Source organism: Budorcas taxicolor, chromosome 7 (genome assembly GCF_023091745.1).
Source record: "Budorcas taxicolor isolate Tak-1 chromosome 7, Takin1.1, whole genome shotgun sequence".
NCBI lineage: Eukaryota > Metazoa > Chordata > Mammalia > Artiodactyla > Bovidae > Budorcas > Budorcas taxicolor.
This window is the reverse complement of record NC_068916.1, coordinates 106,890,215-106,910,407: the sequence shown is the minus strand read 5'-3', so window position 1 is coordinate 106,910,407 and position 20,193 is coordinate 106,890,215. Positions and strand designations below refer to the sequence as shown.

The window sequence follows — 20,193 nt, the reverse complement described above, 5'->3', positions numbered from 1 at the left end:
CCGCCGTTCCATTTTAAACCGACTGAAGCATGCCTATGCTCTGGCTTTCATCTACCACTCTCTTATGCCTCTACTTCTCCTTCACTTCTAGCAGTTGCTTCCCTTTTCAATAAATTTTTTTTACAAAGCAGCAACATTTTATCACTTGACAAAAGTTATTATACAGGATAACTTCAAACTGAGAACACAGTCAAGGTGACATGTGGACACTGGGCAGCTGAGTGGGGTCATGAATATCTCAGGATCTCACTTCCAATAAGAGGAAATTATTTCAGTAACACTTCAGATATTTCAACATGAACTTTGAGTCATTCCCAAGTGGATGAAATTGCTGCTAAATCCAGGACTGCTAATGGTTCACTATATTTTTACGTTTTTCCTTTATATGAAAGACCTAAATTCAAATCCCAGGTATCACTTTATTGGAAAATCTCCTTGGATATGACCTAAGATTGGTTCCAGATCACAAAATGAAAATACAAGTTATCCAATCTACAAGGGTGTGATGAAAATCAAAACAAATGCATAGAAAAGTCTAACGTTTTCAGCAAGTACTAAAGAAATGCCAATGCCCCTTGCTCATAACAATATCTAAATCCATGCAATGTACCCAAAAACTTTTACAGATGGAAACTGCTTTTTACTTTGAGGTTAAAATGTTGAGGAGGGGATAAAGGGTTACGCATAAAAGTAATAATACAATATATATGTGGGTGCGTGCATACTCAGTTGCTTCAGTCGTGTCCAACTCTTCGTAACCCTATGGACTGTAGCCCACCAGGCAGGCTCCTCGGGCCATGGACAAGGCAGGAATCCTCCAGGCAAGAATAACAGGTGGGCTGCCACTTCCTCTTCCAGGGGATCTTCCCGACCCAGAGATCAAACTCGTGTCTCCTGCATCACCTGCACTGCAGGCAGACTCTTTACCCACTGAGCTGCCTGGGAAGCCCATATACACACATACACATATACACGTACATGACTATTGGTAAGAGAAAGAATCAGCCTCCTGCTTTGTAAAAAGCTATACTATATTTAAGTCTAGATGAAAATTCTTATACTTTGTCCAACATAATCCTTTATAAATAATCAGGCTAATGGTTTATCAAGTTATTTGTCATTAAAAATCACCTGAGATGACTGCATTGCTCTATTCCTTTTAACTCCTCTCCTACTGCCAACTTATTCAATATACAGAAAGCAAAGAGGCTTGACAAAGTGATGGTACTTAGAACACATGAATTTGGAACAAATTCACAGTGGACTAAAAAAAAAAACACAACAGTGACTGGGTCAGAATCATTAGAAATTCCACCAGACACCACAAACTCTACACTAAAACAAACAAAAAGGTAATGCTTAACATGTTTCTTTTGCTCCTACCAAAGCAAAATTTTCAATCCTCAATGAAAGTTAAAATGATGACTAATCTGTATAAGAATGTATATGGAAAGCATGTGATTCTGAAGCAAATATCATTCAAGAGAAAGTCAGAATACTGTATAAACACTCTCATGAAGTAATCGTGTGGCTGCTAGGGCGGCTACCGACGCATCTGTTGCCAAAACTGAATACTGGTAGAAGAGTCAAATGCATTTTTGTTTGCAGAATGTGAAATTAACAAAAAGCCCAAACGCCTGACGGGAAAAGCTCGGGAAACCCTCCCAAGCTGAAGACATTCAGAGAGCAGAAGGGACACAAACTCCTGAGTGTCCGACTGCTGTCAAATATCACCAAGAAACAGCAGCAAGCAGCAAGCACTACAGGGACCGAGGACGAACTCTTTAGCTTCATGACAGTGCAGCTAGCTTTGCAATCAAGCCAGAAACACTCTTCTGGTCGACAAACCCACAGACAAGAAAAGCCAAGTCGAAGAAACTTCATATGTACACTAACAACGTAATGTAAAGACATCCAGCCTTCATTTTAGAAGCAAAAAAAAAAAAACTGTTTAACAACTTTGAGGACTGGAGTTCTGTTTACAGAATTATTAAGGGTCTGAAGGGATCACCTGAACTTTCAATTAAACCTGACTGCATTTTACGAAGGTAATTTTATCCTAGGTCCGCAAAGATTTCAAGAAATACCACTTGCTAATGCCAAGGGTCTAATGACTATAATTTTTCTAAATCTTTACTTCAACTTATATATTATATACACTACTTCTATGTAGGATGAACTATTTAAGAGCAATTTCATTCACAAAATGTAATTTTTAAAAAATTTTTTGATTGAGCGAATGTAAAGAACATCATTTATACTAAACACCTAGAATATAAATATTCTACTATTAAGAGTTTCCCCTTTTCCTAAAACCATTTGCCCCACTCTGGAAATACATTTTCTGTAAGTAAAATAAGTTATATTGGAAAACTAATTTCAATTTTTCTATAGTAATATTATTTACTATAAAGACCATGGTGCTATTAGTCAAATATTTTTAAACGTTCATCATCAGTTACTCTTAAAACTGTAAGGCTCTTCAGCGTCAATTACATAAAATTAGTAATCTCTTCTTCTGTAGCATTATAAGACTGATATGAAAAAGTGAAGAGTATTCATTTCAGGAAAAGGCAGAAATAACTTGGGCCTCAATGATATACTGTAAGGTGTGTCTCAAGTATTTGTTACTAATAACAGCAATTTAGCTTTTTTTAATGACCCACTTTCCTCGGAAAGAGTGGATTCAAGTTTATCCCTATAGCAGTGTCATTCTCAATCACAGATGGAATTACAGAGGGCACAGTAGCAAACTTCATGTTAGAATATGTCCCACATCCACATGTCTTGTACTGAGGTGGGGGAAAACATTGAGAATCCCTGACTAGAAGCACAAAATCTTTGTTTTCCTGCTGATGAGACAGTAAGGACTATTTAGTTCAAATCTTATCTCTACTCAATTCAGAGTTTGTCACAACACCCAAAAACTACAGGATGGTCTGTGTATTTAATTATAATTGCATTCTTTAAGAATCAAAACCCCACACTTTGAACACACATTTTGAAACGAGGATGCCTGTAAACACTGCTCCCTAAAATGTAACCCTATAGGAGACCGGAGGAGACATTTCTGTAGGAGACAGAAAACACTCAGTTAAGAGTTTTGTGTATTATTACATTTGAAAACAGAGTTTTAAACAGATTAAGTAAATGTAGCTTAAAGCGGCGGGCTGTATTAGTTAGAGATTTAAGAAGGTGACATTTAGTTTTTCTGCACCACTTTTAGGCAAATATTTGTGGTTGAAAGCAATGTAGGGAAACCATCCAAAAACAGATGATAACAATATGAAAGAAAAATAATCCAGGAATTCAGACGGACTGGACATGTTTCGAGGTAAAAATCATTTAAGGTCAATTTCTGATTATCACTACTGAGATAAAATAAGCCAACAACTATTACAACAACAACAAAAAAAAAACAGCTAATCTGAGATACTTCTATTATTTGGTTGGTACAAATGTAAATGTCTTTCAATTTCAGTCAATTTAATGTACATTATTTTTATTTCCAAAGTCTAAAACTTATGGACTTTTAGGATGGCAGAATAAACACAGTAACACCTGAAGAGCTAAAATTAAAACGACCGTGAAAGGAACTGAATGTGAAAGCTGAGTGCTCCCTGAATGCAGGCATCTTACCTCGACTGTCGCATTTCTTCTTCATAACAACCTTACGGGGCAATTTTATTAATACCATCCCCTTTTTACAGATGAAGAAACTATGATTTACAACAAGGACTTATTGTATAGTACATGGAACCTGTTCACTGTTATGCCACAGCCTGGATGGAAGGGGAGTTTGGGGGAGAATGGATACATGTATATACATGGCTGGGTTCCTTCAGGTTCACTGGAAATTATCACAACACTGTTGATCAGCTATATCTCAATACAGAACTAAAAAGTTTTTAAAAAGTAAAAAAAAAAAGAAACTATGGTTTAAAGAGATTTTTAAAAACTTGCTCAAGATCCCACAAAAGAAAATCCTCATTTCTGACTGAAACCTAGATTATCTGGCTCCATAATAAAAAGAATTTTCTTTTCACTATACCCTGCGATCTCACAAGAAACACATACATTGAACTTTACAGTCTTTTAATCATAACCTTCTGAAGGAGGAGGCAATATTAAGCTTATAGTGAGCAGTGGTACCTTATAAGGCTAAAAATTAGTCATTGTTTGATAAGTATAAATTAAAACTTAGGAAATAATTCCAAGTTATGCATGACATTAAATTTTTAAAAGCTGAACATGAAGTATCTCTCCAAAATAGAAAAATCCAAAAGTTTCTGTAGACAGGCAGTAAGGAAACATCTTACTTAGACATTCCGAATTCCAAAGAAAAAAACTTGAAAGGCTTCATATTTTGTCAGTTATACAGCAGTCTCATATGGTTAACTAGGACTATGTTTATACTTAAGAAAAAAGAAAAAGTGGGTAATTGCCTGGGACTGATTCTTTTGTTCTGACTCTATTCTGTTCTCTATTGATTCTTTTCCATTTTTCCTCCAGATCTTGGAGCCCTCTTCTAATTTAGGCTAACTGAGTCTCAAGTTCAGGAACTCCTCCAAGTTTAGATGTAAGTGCTGACACACTGCAATGAAGACCATAAAACTGCAAAGGTTGGTAGAGCGTTACAGAAGAAACAAGAGTTTCAGTTATTTTCAAAACATTAACTACCATGGAATTACTTTTCTTCTGTAGTTTTCTGAATTGATTTTAAAGCATTTAACTTTCATAATAAAAAAAATAGTTGAGGGAGATGGAAGGGAAAACTTGGAGCTTTGATTAAAAAAACATCTCAATATTTTATTCTTTCCAAAGTTCCAGAACTATGACCTGCTTGTTCCCTTTTATTTCCCAATGGCATCGCATGAAAAATTAACCATACATAAGCATGCCTGGTGGTGCAGAGGTTAAAGCGTCTGCCTGCAATGTGGGAGACCTGGGTTCGATCCCTGGGTCGGGAAGATCCCCTGGGGAAGGAAATGGCAACCCACTCCAGTATTCTCGCCTGGAGAATCCCATGGATGGAGGAGCTTAGTGGGCTACAGTCCATGGGTCGCAAAGAGTCGGACGCGACTGAGCGACTTCACTTTCACTTTCACTTTCAAGCATGCCAACTGGTTCCAAATAGGAAAAGGAGTAGGTCAACGCTGTGTATTTTCACCCTGCTTATTTAACTTATATGCAGAGTACATCATGAGAAACACTGGGCTGGAAGAAGCAAAAGCTGGAATCAAGATTGCCGGGAGAAATATCAATAACCTCAGATATGCAGATGACACCACCCTATGGCAGAAAGTGAAGAGGAACTAAAAAGCCTCTTGAAGAAAGTCAAACAGGAGAGTAGAAAAGCTGGCTTAAAGCTCAACATTCAGAAAATGAAGATCATGGCATCTGGTCCGATCACTTCATGGGAAATAGATAGGGAAACAGTGGAAACAGTGTCAGACTTTATTTTGGGGGGCTCCAAAATCACTGCAGATGGTGACTGCAGCCATGAAATTAAAAGACACTCCTTGGAAGGAAAGTTATGACCAACCTAGATAGCATATTCAAAAGCAGAGACATTACTTTGCCAACAAAGGTCCGTCTAGTCAAGGCTATGGTTTTTCCTGTGGTCATGTATGGAAGTGAGAGTTGGACTGTGAAGAAGGCTGAGCGCCGAAGAATCGATGCTTTTGAACTGTGGTGTTGGAGAAGACTCTTGAGAGTCCCTTGGACTGCAAGGAGGTCCAACCAGTCCATCCTAAAGGAGATCAGTCCTGGGTGTTCATTGGAAGGACTGATGCTAAAGCTGAAACTCCAGTACTTTGGCCACCTCATGCAAAGAGTTGACTCACTGGAAAAGCCTGATGCTGGGAGGGATTGGGGGCAGGAGGAGAAGGGGACGACAGAGGATGAGATGGCTGAATGGCATCACTAGCTCGATGGACATGCGTTTGAGTGAACTCCGGGAGTTGGCGATGGACAGGGAGGCCTGGCGTGCTGCGATTCATGGGGTCGCAGAGTTGGACACGACTGAGCAACTGAACTGAAGCATACCAAAGTCAAATGAGATATGGAAAAATAATGAGGCAATCCAAAGAGCTATACATTGTGACACACAGCTCAATTTCAATATTTAAGAATGAAATATTGTTAAGTATGAAAAACAGATTTTGGGCATACGAAAATTGAAATACTTTAGCCACCTGATGTGAGCAGCCAAGTCACTGGAAAAGACCCTGATGCTGGGAAAGACTGAAGGCAAAAGGAGAAGAAGGTGGCAGAGGATGAGATGTGTAGTTAGCATCACCAATTCAATAATCACAAACTTTGGCAAACTCCAGGAGACAGTGAGGGACAGGGAAGCCTGGTGTGCTGCAGTCCATGGGGTCGCAAAGAGGGGTCAGGCACAACTTAGCAACAACAAAAAAAAAACGAAAAGCAGGATTCACATACTTAAAGGGCAGGAATTTCCTAAGTATGGGAAAATTATAAATATATATACACATACATGAACTTATACCCATTTCTTATTTTTTATCATAAATTGAATTTTTGTATTAAAATATTTATCAACACCATGAAATAACACACCAGATAGCTTTGAGTCCTACCAAAATTAACTTCAATCTCTCTAAATTACTTCCTTTTCCATGGAAAAGTTATATTAAAAAAGTTCATGTTTGTAAGGTTTCTTTTTCCACTACAGAAACATTCTTCTTCCAAAACAACATACATAAGGTTGATTCAATTAAGTATGTTACCAAAACAGTGCATAATTGATAGTCCCTTCAACTCATCTCCAAAACATGCTCATTTAAAAATCAAGTACAAAAGTATAATCTATTAACACAAGTCCAATTTCAAAACAAAACTTTTATTTGTATAACAAGTTCATTAGATTTCCTTTTTTTTCTGATTACCAAAACACAATTAACTTAAGGCTTTGATTTACAAAGATGATGACTGCTTTATAACAGCCTCACGGAATTCAATTACTATGGTTGTTATAAACACTATTTCCATCTACAAACAGAAATAAGCACTTTACAATATTTTGGTATAATACATATTTATTCTGGTTTTCAAAGTTGATCATTTCAGTTCTTCTGTTCCTTAGTATATACCATGTAACAGCTGTTCCTATTATTGTTGTGTAGGTGGTGAGTATTCACCAGCAACTGAACTTGCCTGTATTGTTTGAAATTTTTCAACGTGAAATACTGGAGGGGGGGGAAAAGGCAAATGTGAAATGTTCACAGACCAGAGTTATAGGTACATTAATAGCTGAAGATGAAATGAAAAGGGCAGGTCTACCAAAAGCCTGACTTATTTCAACTACTGACATCAAACTTTGAAATAGTGCAGAAGCTGCATTAACCCGACCCCAAATAATTTACCATGGTATATATTTAATGAAGAGAAACAGATCTTCTGCAAAGGTCTTTCATGGCAGAAACTGGAAAAAGGTTTCCAAGTATGCCTATGTACTCCCTTTGAAAACAGTTCTCTTGGCTCAAGAGAACTAGCAGAAAAGACGACACAGATGACAAAACACACACTGAGTCTTCCTTTGCATTGACTGACAAAACGCTAGGCTCTTCACGTGTGTGTTTTCCTAGAGCCCACATAGGCGGATACAGCAGGACTGCAACACTGCTGTCCAAGAACTCCACTTGGCAAAATTAAAGCCCCCAGTCCGTAGTTGAAACATACTTTCTAGTCTTTAACCACTGAAATAGTTTTGGTCTATTCTTACTGAGTTTTCTATTAGACTTTTTACATCGCTGACTCCATTTGACAACTTAGTATTTTAAAACATCTGGAGAAAGAGAAAAAAAATAGCACCACACCTTTAGAGTAATTTATGTCAAACTGATAATGGGGCCGCTACGAGTCTATATACAGTGGCTTACGAATTTAAAAGATTAAGGCTTTTTAACCCTAAGGCAAACGAAAATAAAAGTGCCAGCCTTATGAAATTAATACACGGTGGGCTGCACTGCACCGCCTATCAAAATCATAAATGCGCAAAAGTAAAAAGCGATGGCTTCACAGTTAATTTGTGCCAAATGTAGCACGCTACCAGCACCAACCCAGGTAGCGTGTTTCGGAAGGTGGATCCTGAACGTGGGAGGCAAGCACAGAGCTGGCCCCGAGGTGCCTCCAGACACCTCCCCAGCCCTAAACGGCAAGGAGGCAGCAGACCCGCCGGAGTCAGCTTCACGCCCCGTCCGCCTCCCGAGGGCCGCTGCGGGCCGCAGCGGGAGGGGCGCGGACGCCGGGGGTCAGGGGTGACCGGGGCGAGCTGGGGGCGGGCGGAGCGGCTCTGAGAGGCCGCGGCGCCAGGACGGGCCGCGGGTTCCGCGGAGACCAGCGGGTGCGGGCGCGATGGGCGGCGCCCGCGCTGCCCCGGCACCGCCCCGCAGCCCGCAGCCCCCGCACCCGGCGAGCGGGCGGGGCCGCCGGCCCGCCTCACCCCGCCGCCTCAGCCCCGCGGCGCCGGCACGCGCCCCCTCAGCGTCCAGGCGCCGGCGGTGAGGAGCGCGGGCCTCGCCCAGTCAGCCGGGCGGCCGGCCCGAGCCCCGAGCAGGGGCGCGCCGCCGCGGGCGCGGGACGCCGCGGAGACCCCGGCGCCGGGAGCGGGAGGAGGCGGCGGCGGCTGAGGGCGGGGACGGAGCCCCGGGCGCCCCTCGGCGGGCGCGGAGCGTGGCCCCGGCTCTCGGCCGGCCTCCCCCGCTCTCCACCCCACCTCCCCGCGTTGCCCTGGGCAACAGCGCCCGCCGCGGGCGGCGCGGAACTCACCTACCTAGAACCTGACAAGCGGGAGCCCCTCGGACGCGGGAGCCCGTCGCCACCCCGCGTCACGGGGCCGCCCCAGCCAATGGGTGCCGCCGTCACGGGCCCTCGCGGCCAATCCGGCGGCGCTCCGGTCTCCGGGCGCCCGAGAGCTGCCGGCCAATGGGCGCCGGCAGGGGGCGGGCGCTGCCGTCCGACCCCGGCCCTCCCCCACCAGCTCCCGGGGGGCGGGGCGCGGCCCGGGCTCCAGGCCCGCCGGGCGGGCTGCGGGCGGCGGCCGGCGTCGTCACAGGAAGCCTGGGGAGGCTCGCCCGCCCGCGGCCGGGAAGCGGCCGGGCCGGGGGTGATAAGCCGGGGCCGCCTGGAAGGGCCTGCCCGACGGCTCAGCGGCCGGGAGGGACTTCAGGGCGTAGGGGCGGGGGCGTGACTAAAACGCCAAGGGCCCCCGCAGGCGACGCCGGGCACTGAAGTCGGCTTTGGGGGCGCGGACCCTCCACCCGGAGTGCGCGCGCGTCACTCCTTCTCTTCGTGTATCTTGCATGCAGCTCTTGTAGCCTTCATTCTCCTCAACTAGCTTTCGGCTGGAATTACCATAAAGACGGGAGCTCCTCATTTCTGTAATTCCCAGTACCTGAGACCCTCGTAAAGAGGCAAGACACGAGGTGCTATAGTTGTGATCAGTTCCGTCAGTTCAGCTCAATTCAGTGGCTCAGTCATGTCCGACTCTTTGCGACCCGATGGACTGTAGCACACCAGGCCGCCCTGTCCATCACCAACTCCCAGAGTTCACTCAAACTCACGTCCATCGAGTGAGTGATGCCATCCAACCATCGCATCCTCTGTCATCCCCTTCTCCTGCCTTCAATCTTTCCCAGCATCAGGGTCTTTTCAAATGAGTCAGCTCTTTGCATCAGGTGGCTAAAGTTTTGGAGTTTCAGCTTTAGCAGCAGTCCTTCCAATGAACATTCAGGACTGATCTCCTTTAGGATGGACAGGTTGGATCCCCTTGCAGTCCAAGGGACTCACAAGAGTCTTCTCTAGCACCACAGTTCAAAAACATAAATTCCCCGGTGCCCAGCTTTCTTGATAGTCCAACTCTCACATCCATACATGACCACTGGAAAAACCACAGCCTTGATTAGACGGTCCTTTGTTGGCAAAGTAATGTCTCTGCTTTTAAATATACTCTCTAGGTTGGTCATAGCTTTTCTTCGAAAGAGCAAGCATCTTTTAATTTCGTGGCTGCAATCACCATCTGCAGTGATTTTGGAGCCAAAAAAAAAATAAAGTCAGCCACTATTTCCACTGTTTCCCTATCTATTTGCTATGCAGTGATGGGACCAGATGCCATGATCTTCATTTTCTGAATGTTGAGCTTTAAGTCAACTTCTTCACTCTCCTCTTTCACTTTCATCAAGAAGCTGTTTAGTTCTTCTTCACCTTCTATCACGGTGGCATCATCTGCATATCTGAAGTTATTGATATTTCTCCTGACAATCTTGATTCCAATTTGTGCTTCATCCAGCCCATAATTTCCCATGATATACTCCACATAAATAAGCAGGGTGACAGTATACAGCCTTGACATACTCCTTTCCCGTTTTGGAACCAGTCTGTTGTTCCATGTCCAGTTCTAACTGTTGCTTCTTGACCTGCATACAGATTTCTCAGGAGGCAGGTCAGGTGGTCTGGTATTCCCATCTCTTGCAGAATTTTCCACAGTTAGTTGTGATCCACACAGTCAAAGGCTTTAGCATCGTCAATAAAGCAGAAGTGGATGTTTTTCTGGAACTCTCTTGCTTTTTGTATAATCCAGTGGATGTTGGCAATTTGATCTCTAGTTCCTCTGCCTTTTCTAAATACAGTTTGAACATCTGAAATTTCACCGTTCATGTACTGTTGAGGCCTGGCCTGGAGAATTTTGACCATTACTTTGCTAGCATGTGAGATGAGTGCAATTGTGCAATAGTTTGAGCATTCTTTGGTGTTGCTTTTCCTTGGGATTGGAATGAAAACTGACCTTTTCCAGTCCTGTGGCCACTGCTGAGTTTTCCAAATTTCCTGGCATATTGAGTGCAGCACTTTCACAGCATCATCTTTCAGGATTTGAAATAGCTCAACTGGAATTCCATCACCTCCCCTAGCTTTGTTTGTAGTGATACATCGTAAAGCCTGCTTGACCTAGCATTCCAGGATGTCTGGCTCTAGGTGAGTGATCATACCATCGTGATTATCTGAGTCGTAAAGACCTTTTTTGTATAGTTCTTCTGTGTATTCTTGCCACCTCTTCTTAATATCTTCTGCTTCTATTGGGTCCATACCATTTCTGTCCTTTATTGAGCCAATCTTTGCATGAAATGTTCCCTTGGTATCTCATTTTCTTGAAGAGATCTCTCATCTTTCCCATTGTATTTTTTCCCTCTATTTCTTTGCATTGATCACTGAGGAAGGCTTTCTTATCTCTCCTTGCTATTCTTTGGAGCTCTGCATTCAGATAGGTATATCTTTCCTTTTCTCCTTTGCCTTTTGCTTCTCTTCTTTTCACAGCTATTTTTAAGGCCTCCTTAGACAACCATTTTGCCTTTTTGCATTTCTTTTTCTTGGGGATGGTGTTGATCCCTGTCTCCTATGCAATGTACAATGTAACCTCCGTCAATAGTTCATCAGGCAGTCTATCAGATCTAGTCCTTTAAATCTATTTCTCACTTCCACTGTATAATCATAAGGGATTTGACTTAGGTCATACCTGAATGGTCTTGTGGTTTTCCCTATTTTTTTCAATTTAAGTCTGAATTTGGCAATAAGGAGTTCATGATCTGAACCACAGTCAGCTCCCGGTCTTGTTTTTGCTGATTGTATAGAGCTTCTCCAAAATCACTGCAGATGGTGACTGCAGCCATGAAATTAAAAGACACTCACTCCTTGGAAGAAAAGTTATGACCAACCTAGATAGCATATTCAAAAGCAGAGACATTACTTTGCCGACTAAGGTCCATCTAGTCAAGGCTATTGTTTTTCCAGTAGTCATGTATGGATGTGAGAGTTGGACTGTGAAGAAAGCTGATCGCCGAAGAACTGATGCGTTTGAACTGTGGTGTTGGAGAAGACTCTTGAGAGTCCCTTGGACTGCAAGGAGATCCAACCCGTCCATTCTGAAGGAGATCAGCCCTGGGATTTCTTTGGAAGGAATGATGCTAAAGCTGAAACTCCAGTACTTTGGCCACCTCCTGCAAAGAGTTGACTCACTGGAAAAGACTCTGATGCTGGGAGGGTTGGGGGCAGGAGGAGAAGGGGAGGACAGAGGATGAGATGGCTGGATGGCATCACTGACTCGATGGACATGAATCTGAGTGAACTCCAGGAGTTGGTGATGGACAGGGAGGCCTGGTGCGCTGCAATTCATGGGGTCACACAGAGTCGGACACGACTGAGCGACTGAACTGAACTGAACTGATAGAACTTCTCCGTCTTTGGCTGCAAAGAATATAATCCGTCTGATTTCAGCTCTGACCATCTGGTGATGTCCCTGTATACGGTCTTCTATTGTGTTGTTGGAAGAGGGTGTTTGCTGTGACCAGTGCATTCTCTTGACAAAACTCTATTAGCCTTTGCCCTGCTTCATTCTGTACTCCAAGGCCAAATTTGCCCTTACTCCAGGTATTTCTTAACTTCCTACTTTTACACTCCAGTGCCCCCTGTAATAAAAATGAGATCTTTTTTGGGTGTTAGATCTAGAAGGTCTTCATAGAGCCGTTCACCTTCAGCTTCTTCAGCACACTGGTCAGGGCATAACTTGGATTTCTGTGAGAGCGAGTGTGATGGGTGCTGTTAAAAAGCCTACAGCAGTTCTGTGAGTAGTTCCATGTTGCACGTTCTCACCTCTTCCAGAATCTAGAATGAAGGAAGAACTGAAGCTGGGTTGCTCCGCCTCTGAGGCACCGTTCCCCCAAAGAACTTAGTGGAAAATGAGTAATTGGAGCTGAACAAAGACACCTGGGTGGTCTGTACCTGTGTGACAGGTGTTATTAGTCACTGTTCCAGGGTGTGTTTCTGTAACCGACTCTTTAAAGCATTGTATAGTACACTGCATTGGCTGAACCACATTCTTTTTCTGGAGCAAATTTTAAGGTCAACCCAAACTCCATCTCCCCCTCCAAAATTTGTGTATTACGTGGGAACTAGAGAACAGTGAATAATTAATTCATAGTTGATCACTTCTAAATAGTTCCTTATTTTACTGTAATGGACAGCCCTATACATAGAAAAACAAATTTTAGACTTTACATGTATACTCTGTTAAAAAACCAAAATGTGCTGTGAAGACCAAAAAAAAATTTTTTTTCTATTGTCTTTTGGGGGTTTTGTTTATTTGTATTTTTTCAAAACTAAAAGAGCTTTTATTCTTAAGTTATTCTATATTTGAGAAAGGTTAAGCGAAATTACGAAGGTTAGACATAATCAATTAGAATCAAAATGTAAAGACAGAAACTTTTAAAAAGTTGCTTAATTTACCCTACTGAAGCTAGAAGGTATTTCCCTTCTTAGAGTATTTGCCTTAGAAAATTGGTAATTGTTGCATGCTTTTTCATCACTTTGAAATGTATACAAATTATTTTGAAGACTGGATAGATCTTAGTCATTTTGTTTTGTTAGCTTTATATCCCAAAAATGTCTTTATTAAGGACCTGGGACCTCTCTCTTTGAAATGCAAATATCAAGAAAAATAGTGCCAATGAATGGGTAAAGATATTGTGGTATACATATATATACAGGATAGAATATTATTCAGCCTAAAAAAAAATGAAATCTTGCCATTTCAACATCATGGATAGACCTTGAGGGCATTATGCTTAGTGAAATAAGTCAGACAGAGAAGTACAAATGCCACGTAATCTCCCTTATATGCGGAGTTAAAAAGTAAAATAACTCGTAGATCACAGATGCAGAAAACAGAATGGGTGGTTGGCAGAGGCAAGGGGTGAGAGGTGGGTGAAATGTGAGAAAGTGGTCAAAAGGTACAAACTTCCAGATATAAAATGAATAATGGGGATGTAATAGACATCATGATGACTGCAGTTAATAACACTGTCTATATATTTGAAAGTTGCTAAAAAAAAAAAAGGTAGATCTTAAAAAGTTCTCTTCATAAGAAAAAAATTGTGAATATATAAGGGATGTTAACTACACTTATTGTGGTGATCACTTAAAAATACATGCAAATAAGGAACCACATTGTCCATCTCAAGCTAGTGTAATAGTATATGTCGATTAAACAGATGGGAGAGAGAGAGCTAAGTCGCCTCTCTCCCAGTTTCTGTGGGATGGTAGGAGCCAAAATTCCTGGGCAAATTTTCCCAAATTGCAAAACTACCTTCTGCCATAAAAATGAAACATTTGGTTTTCCTGTGAATAATACTTATTAGCTCACACTGATGGTCATCCCAATTATGAAATAAAGGTAAGATGAATTATATGTGCCTTGTTATCAAGGCCTGTTACTTGATGACTAGCTATTGTTTAACTTGGAAACATAAGTAATAGGTTGTGTCTGCTGGGCTGTCTAAAAGGATGGCTGCTGTCTTTGCAGTCTCTTTGTGGATGGCCTGCACTGCCCATCACATTCTGGTCTAATGCTTATTCAATAAGAAAAGTGTTTTATTTCTCCACTACCTTTGTGGAGAGACTTTCTGGGTTGGGAGAACATTTTGTTTTTAACTATATTCTCCCCAAAATACCTATGCCCAAAATATTAAGACTATAAAGAAAGTAATTAGTTTCTAGGTTTTTATTTACTCTTGAAAATGATGTCACATTGGGTAATAACATCACCAAAACTAACAATACATTTTAATACAGTCAGAAATAATAAAATTAATGTTTGGTGTGTATTTTGTAATGACTGTTCAGTGCACAAACTAAAGATAGGTGAATAAACCTCTTAAAATAGAATATTTTCTGTGAATATTAAATTCTGTGGTATGTGTCAAATCAATGTGAAAGAAATTGATGAATGTTTATGCGTGAAATGGCTAGACAAAGGCAAAATACAACTTTGGGGATTGCTTCACCAAGGCACATCTTCTCCGAGAAACTTAGAATGCCTCTATCCTTATACAAAGAAAAATCTAAAGCTGGAAAGATGTGTTTGTCGAATTTGTGATTACGTATTTGCAGAGGGTAGCTTTAAGTAAAAGTCTGGTGTGAAAAATATAACTGTTTGCTATACACTGTGTCTTTGTGTGTGTGCGTGTGTGTGTGTGTGTTTTAAGGAACTCAGATCTCTGAAAAGATTAAGAATCTTCCTAGTTCTTCAACAGTTCTCTCAGTTCTCACCTGTTCACTCCAACTGAAAAACTGCCTGCCATATGCCAAGCACTGTGCCAAGAAATGCAGTTTTGAATAAATGTACTTGAAATAAATGAATGTGGCAAAAATCTATGCTATATTTTTGAAACTCAAAAAAACAATTATAGGAAATCCATTTAAAATGTTCCTTCTGTTATAATTATCACTGTGCATTGCAACACATTTAGCAAACACTTTGTTTCACTTGATTGCTGTTCAAATTTCCTTACATCTTGTAAATGTAGGGAGATTACAGAAGAATAAAGGAAAATAATTTCCTGTCTTGATGATCTATGGGATCCATAAAATACTAGACACCCACAAAGGGCCTGAAGGGATATGTATCTCAGTTGAAGTTGTTAGCATAAGACTTAAAGATGCATTTTCTGTCATTAAAATTTAGATCTATACCAGGCACTACAATGACTGTAGAAATGACAGTCTTCCCTAGCTATAGATAAATTTCTGCTGTATAGTCCATTTTCCCAAGTACCAATTTTTTACGGTTCTAGTAACATTACTTACCTGAACAAATGAATACAATAACATTGATGTTGAACCTTTGGTAGTAAAAAATGATTTATAATTTTTTTCCTTACCCTATGTCGCCACTCCCCACTCCCATTTACCTGTGTAATCGTTTCTCACAATAGTCTTTAAGAGAAATTTTGGCCATGTGTCATCTTAGTTCAGTGGCCTCCACATCTATCCTTCCCTCTCTTCCCTAAATTTATATCTCCTCTTTTCTTCCTGTTCACCAACTCCTGTGCTTTGTACTTTCTCTAATCCACAATTCATACCTAACAGCTTACACATATCACTCCTTAAATGAAGAGGCTTAAGGCATGCAATATGAAAATCATACCTACCTTTATGCTATACATACTTCAGTTTCTGTTTTCAGTGCATACAAATTTCTTTGATTTTTAAATTGCTCTCTTGAATGAATACTGTCACTAGAGGTCATGTCTGTGTGAAATTTTATTTTGATATTTTTTTATTTTTGTTTTTCCTTTCTAAATTTCAGTTTCTTTTAAAATGGCTATGTGGTTTTGTTTTACAAATCTACCACGAAAACCCCATGAACAGTGTGAAAAGGCAACAAGATATGACACCGGAAGATTAGCATCCTAGGTCAGAAGGTGTCCAATATGCTACTGGGGAAGAGCAGAGGGCAGTTACTAATAGCTCCAGAAAGAATGAAGTGACTGGGCCAAAGCAGAAACAACACTCAGTTGTGGATGTGTCTGGTGGTGAAAGAAAAGTCCAATACTATAAAAACATTGTATGCGAACCTGGAATGTTTAGGTCTATGAACAAAGGTAAACTGGATGTGAAGAGGAGATGGAAGAATCTTCCAGGAGATGGAAAAATTGAACATCAACAACTTAAGGATCAGTAAAATAAAATGGATGGGAATGGGAGAATTTAATTCAAATAACCATTATATCTACTACTGTGGGCAAGAATCCCTTAGAAGAAATGGAGTAGCCTTCATAGTCAACAAAACAGTCCAAAATGCAGTAATTGGAAGCAACCTCAAAAATGACAGAAAGATCTCAGTTTATTTCCAAGGCAAACCATTTAACCTCAGAGTAATCCGAGTCTATATCCCAACCACTAAGCTGAAGAAGCTGAAGTTGACTGATTCTGTGAAGACCTAAACACATTCTCGAACTAAAACCAAAAAAAGATGTCCTCTTCCTCATAAAGGATTGGAATGTAAAAGTAGGAAGTCAAGAGATACCCAGAATAACAGGAAAGTTTGACCTTGGAGTACAAAATGAAGCAGGGCATAGTTTAACAGTTCTGTCAAGAAAACAAGCTGATTATAGCAAACACCCTTTTCAAACAACCAAACAGACGCCAGACTCAACGTAGAAATCATCGGATGGTCAATACAAAAATCAGATTGATTATGTTCTTTGCTTCACCTAGCCTGACTCTTATTGAGTATGAGGGCTACTCCATTTCTTCTAAGGGATTCTTGCCCACAGTAGTAGATATAATGCTCACCTGAATTAAATTCGCCCGTTCAAGCCCATTTTACTTCCTGATTCCTAAAATGTTGATGTTCACTCTTGTCATCTCCTGTTTGACCACTTCTAATTTGCCTTGACTCATGGACCTAACATTCCAGGTTACTATGCAATATTGCTCTTTCCAGCATCAGACTTTACTTTCACCACTAGACACAGCTCCAGCTGAGTGTTGTTTTCACTTCGGCTCTGCCTCTTCATTCCTGCTGGAGCTATTTCTTCACTCTCCTCCAGGAGCATATTGGGCACCTACCAACCTGGGGAGTTCATCTCTTATGTCATATCTTTTTGCCTTTTCATACTGTTCATGGGGTTCTCAAGGCAAGAATGCTGGATTGGTTTGCCATTCCCTTCTCCAGTGGACCATGTTTTGGAAGTGTGAAATACCAGGCTGGACGAAGCACAAGCTGGAATCAATGATGCCAGGAGAAATATCGATAACCTCAGAGATGCAGATGACACCACCTTTTTGGCAGAAAGTGAAGAAGAACTAAAGAGCCTCTTGATGAAAGTGAAAGAGGAGAGTGAAAAGGTTGGCTTAAAGCTCAACATTCAAAAAATAAAGATCATGGCATCCAACTCCATCACTTCATGAAAATAGATGAGAAAACAATGGAAATAGTGACAGACTTTATTTTGGGGGCTCCAAATTCACTGCAGATGGTGACTGCAGGCATGAAATTAAAAGATGCTTGCTCCTTGGAAGAAAAGCTATGACCAACCTAGATAGCATATGAAAAAGCAGAGACATTACTTTGCCAACAAAGGTCCGTTTGGTCAAAGCTATAGTTTTTCCAGTAGTCATGTATGGATGTGAGAGTTGGACCATAAAGTACGCTGAGCACTGAAGAACAGATGCTATTGAACTGTGGTGTTGGAGAAGACTCTTGAGAGTCCCTTGGACTGCAAGGAGATCAAACAAGTCAATCGTAAAGGATATCAGTCCTGAATATTCATTGGAAGGACAGATGCTAAAGATGAAGCTCCAATACTTTGGCCACCTGATGTGAAGAACTGACTCATTGGAAAAGACCCTGATGCTGGGAAGGATTGAAGGCAGGAGGAGGGGACGACAGAGGATGAGATGGTTGCATGTCATCACCGACCTGATGGACATGAGTTTGAGCAAGCTCCAGGAGATGGTGAAGGACAAGAAGACCTGGCATGCTGCAGCCCATGGGGTCACAAAGAGCTGGACACGACTGAGTGACTGAACAACAACAACAGTGTTCTTTGCGGCCAAAGACGGAGAAGCTCTGTGCAGTCAGCAAAAACAAGACCTGGAGCTGAATGTGGCTGAGATCGTGATCTCCTTATTGCAAAATGCAGGCTTCAGTTGAGGAAAGTAGGGAAAACCAGTAGGCCATTCAGGTCTCGCCTAAATCAAATCCCCTATTTATTGGAGGTAAGGAATAAATTCAAGGGGTTAGATCTGCTAGACAGAGTGCCTGAAGAGCTATGGACAGAAGTTTGTAACATTGTACACAAGGCAGTGACCAAAATTATCCTAAACACAAAGAAATGCAAGAAGGCAAAGTGATTGTCTGAGGAGGTTTTACAAAATAGCTGAGAAAAGAAGAGAAGTGAAAGGCAAGGGAGAAAGGGAAAGATATACCCAACTGAAAGCAGAGTTCCAGAGAACAGGAAAGAGAGAAAGAAGGCCTTCTTCATGAACAGTGCAAAGAAATAGAGGAAAACAATAGAATGGGAAAACTAGAGATCTCTTCAGAAAATCTGAGGTATCAAGGGAACATTTCATGCAAAGATGAGCATGATAAAGGACAGAAACAGCAAGGACCTAACAGAGGCAGAAAAGATGGCAAGAACACACAGAAGAACTGTACAAAAAAGGTCTTAATGACCCAGATAATAACCATGGTGTGGTCACTCACCTAGAGCCAGACAGTCTGGAGTGTGAGGGCAAGCGGGCCTTAGGAAGCATCACTACAAACAAAGCTAGTGGAACTGACAGAATTCCAGTTGAGCTCTTTAAAATCCAAAAAGATGATATTGTTAAAGTGCTACACTCAATACGTCAGCAAAGTCAGAAAACTCAGCAGTGGCCACAGGACTGGAAAAGATCAGTTTTCATTCCAATCCCAAAGAAGGACAATACCAAAGAATGTTCTAACTGCCATACAATTGTGCTCATTTCATATACTAGGAGGGTAATGCTCAAAATCCTTCAAGCAGAGTTCAGCAGTATGTGAACCGACAACGTCTAGATATACACGCTGGGTTTCAAAGAGGCAGGGGAAGCAGAGATCAAATTGCCAATATTTGGTGGGTCATGGAGAAAGTAAGGGAGTTTCAGAAAAACATCTGCTTTATTGACTATGCTAAAGCCTTTGACTATGTAGATCACAAGAAACTGTGGCAAATTCTAAAGGGGATGGAAATACCAGACTACCTGACCTGTCTCCTGAGAAACCTGTATGCAGGCCAAGAAGCAACAGCTAGAACCAGATGGACTGGTTCAATGGACTGGTTCCAAATCAAGAAAGGAGTATGTCAAGGCTGTATATTGTCAACCTGCTTATTTAACTTGTATGCAGAGTACATCATGAGAAATGCCAGGCTAGATGAATCACAAGCTGGAATCTACATTGCCAGGAGAAATATCAATAACCTCAGATATGCAGGTGACACCATCCTAATGGCAGAAAGTGAAGAAGAACTAAAGAGCCTCTTGATGAGGGTGAAAGAGGAGAGTGCAAAAATTGGCTTGAAACTCAACAGTAAAAACAAACAAAGATCCTGGTATCTGGTCCCATCACTTCATAACAAATAGAAGGGGGAAAAGTGGAAGTAGTGAGATTTTTTTCCCCCTGAGCTCAAAAATCGCTCTGGATGGTGACTGCAGCCATGAAATTAAAAGACACTTGCTTCTTGGAAGGAAAGCTATGACAAACCCAGATGGCATATTAAAAAGCAGAGACATCATTTTGTTGACAAAGGTCCACAAAGTCAAAGCTAGGGTTTTCCCAGCAGTCATGTATGCTGTGAGAACTGGACCATG

At 41.5% G+C, this 20,193-nt stretch overlaps 1 protein-coding gene across 1 annotated transcript in view; it reads right to left on the bottom strand.

Annotated features, from left to right (window-relative positions):
• FER (FER tyrosine kinase) overlaps nucleotides 1-8,812 on the bottom strand; it is a 459,494-nt gene extending 450,682 nt beyond the window's left edge. Inside the window, exon 1 of the mRNA XM_052643475.1 lies at nucleotides 8,801-8,812. The gene's annotated coding sequence lies outside the window, so the exon portion shown is untranslated. The remainder of the gene's footprint in view (nucleotides 1-8,800) is intronic.
• Between the last annotated feature and the right edge of the window lie 11,381 nt (nucleotides 8,813-20,193).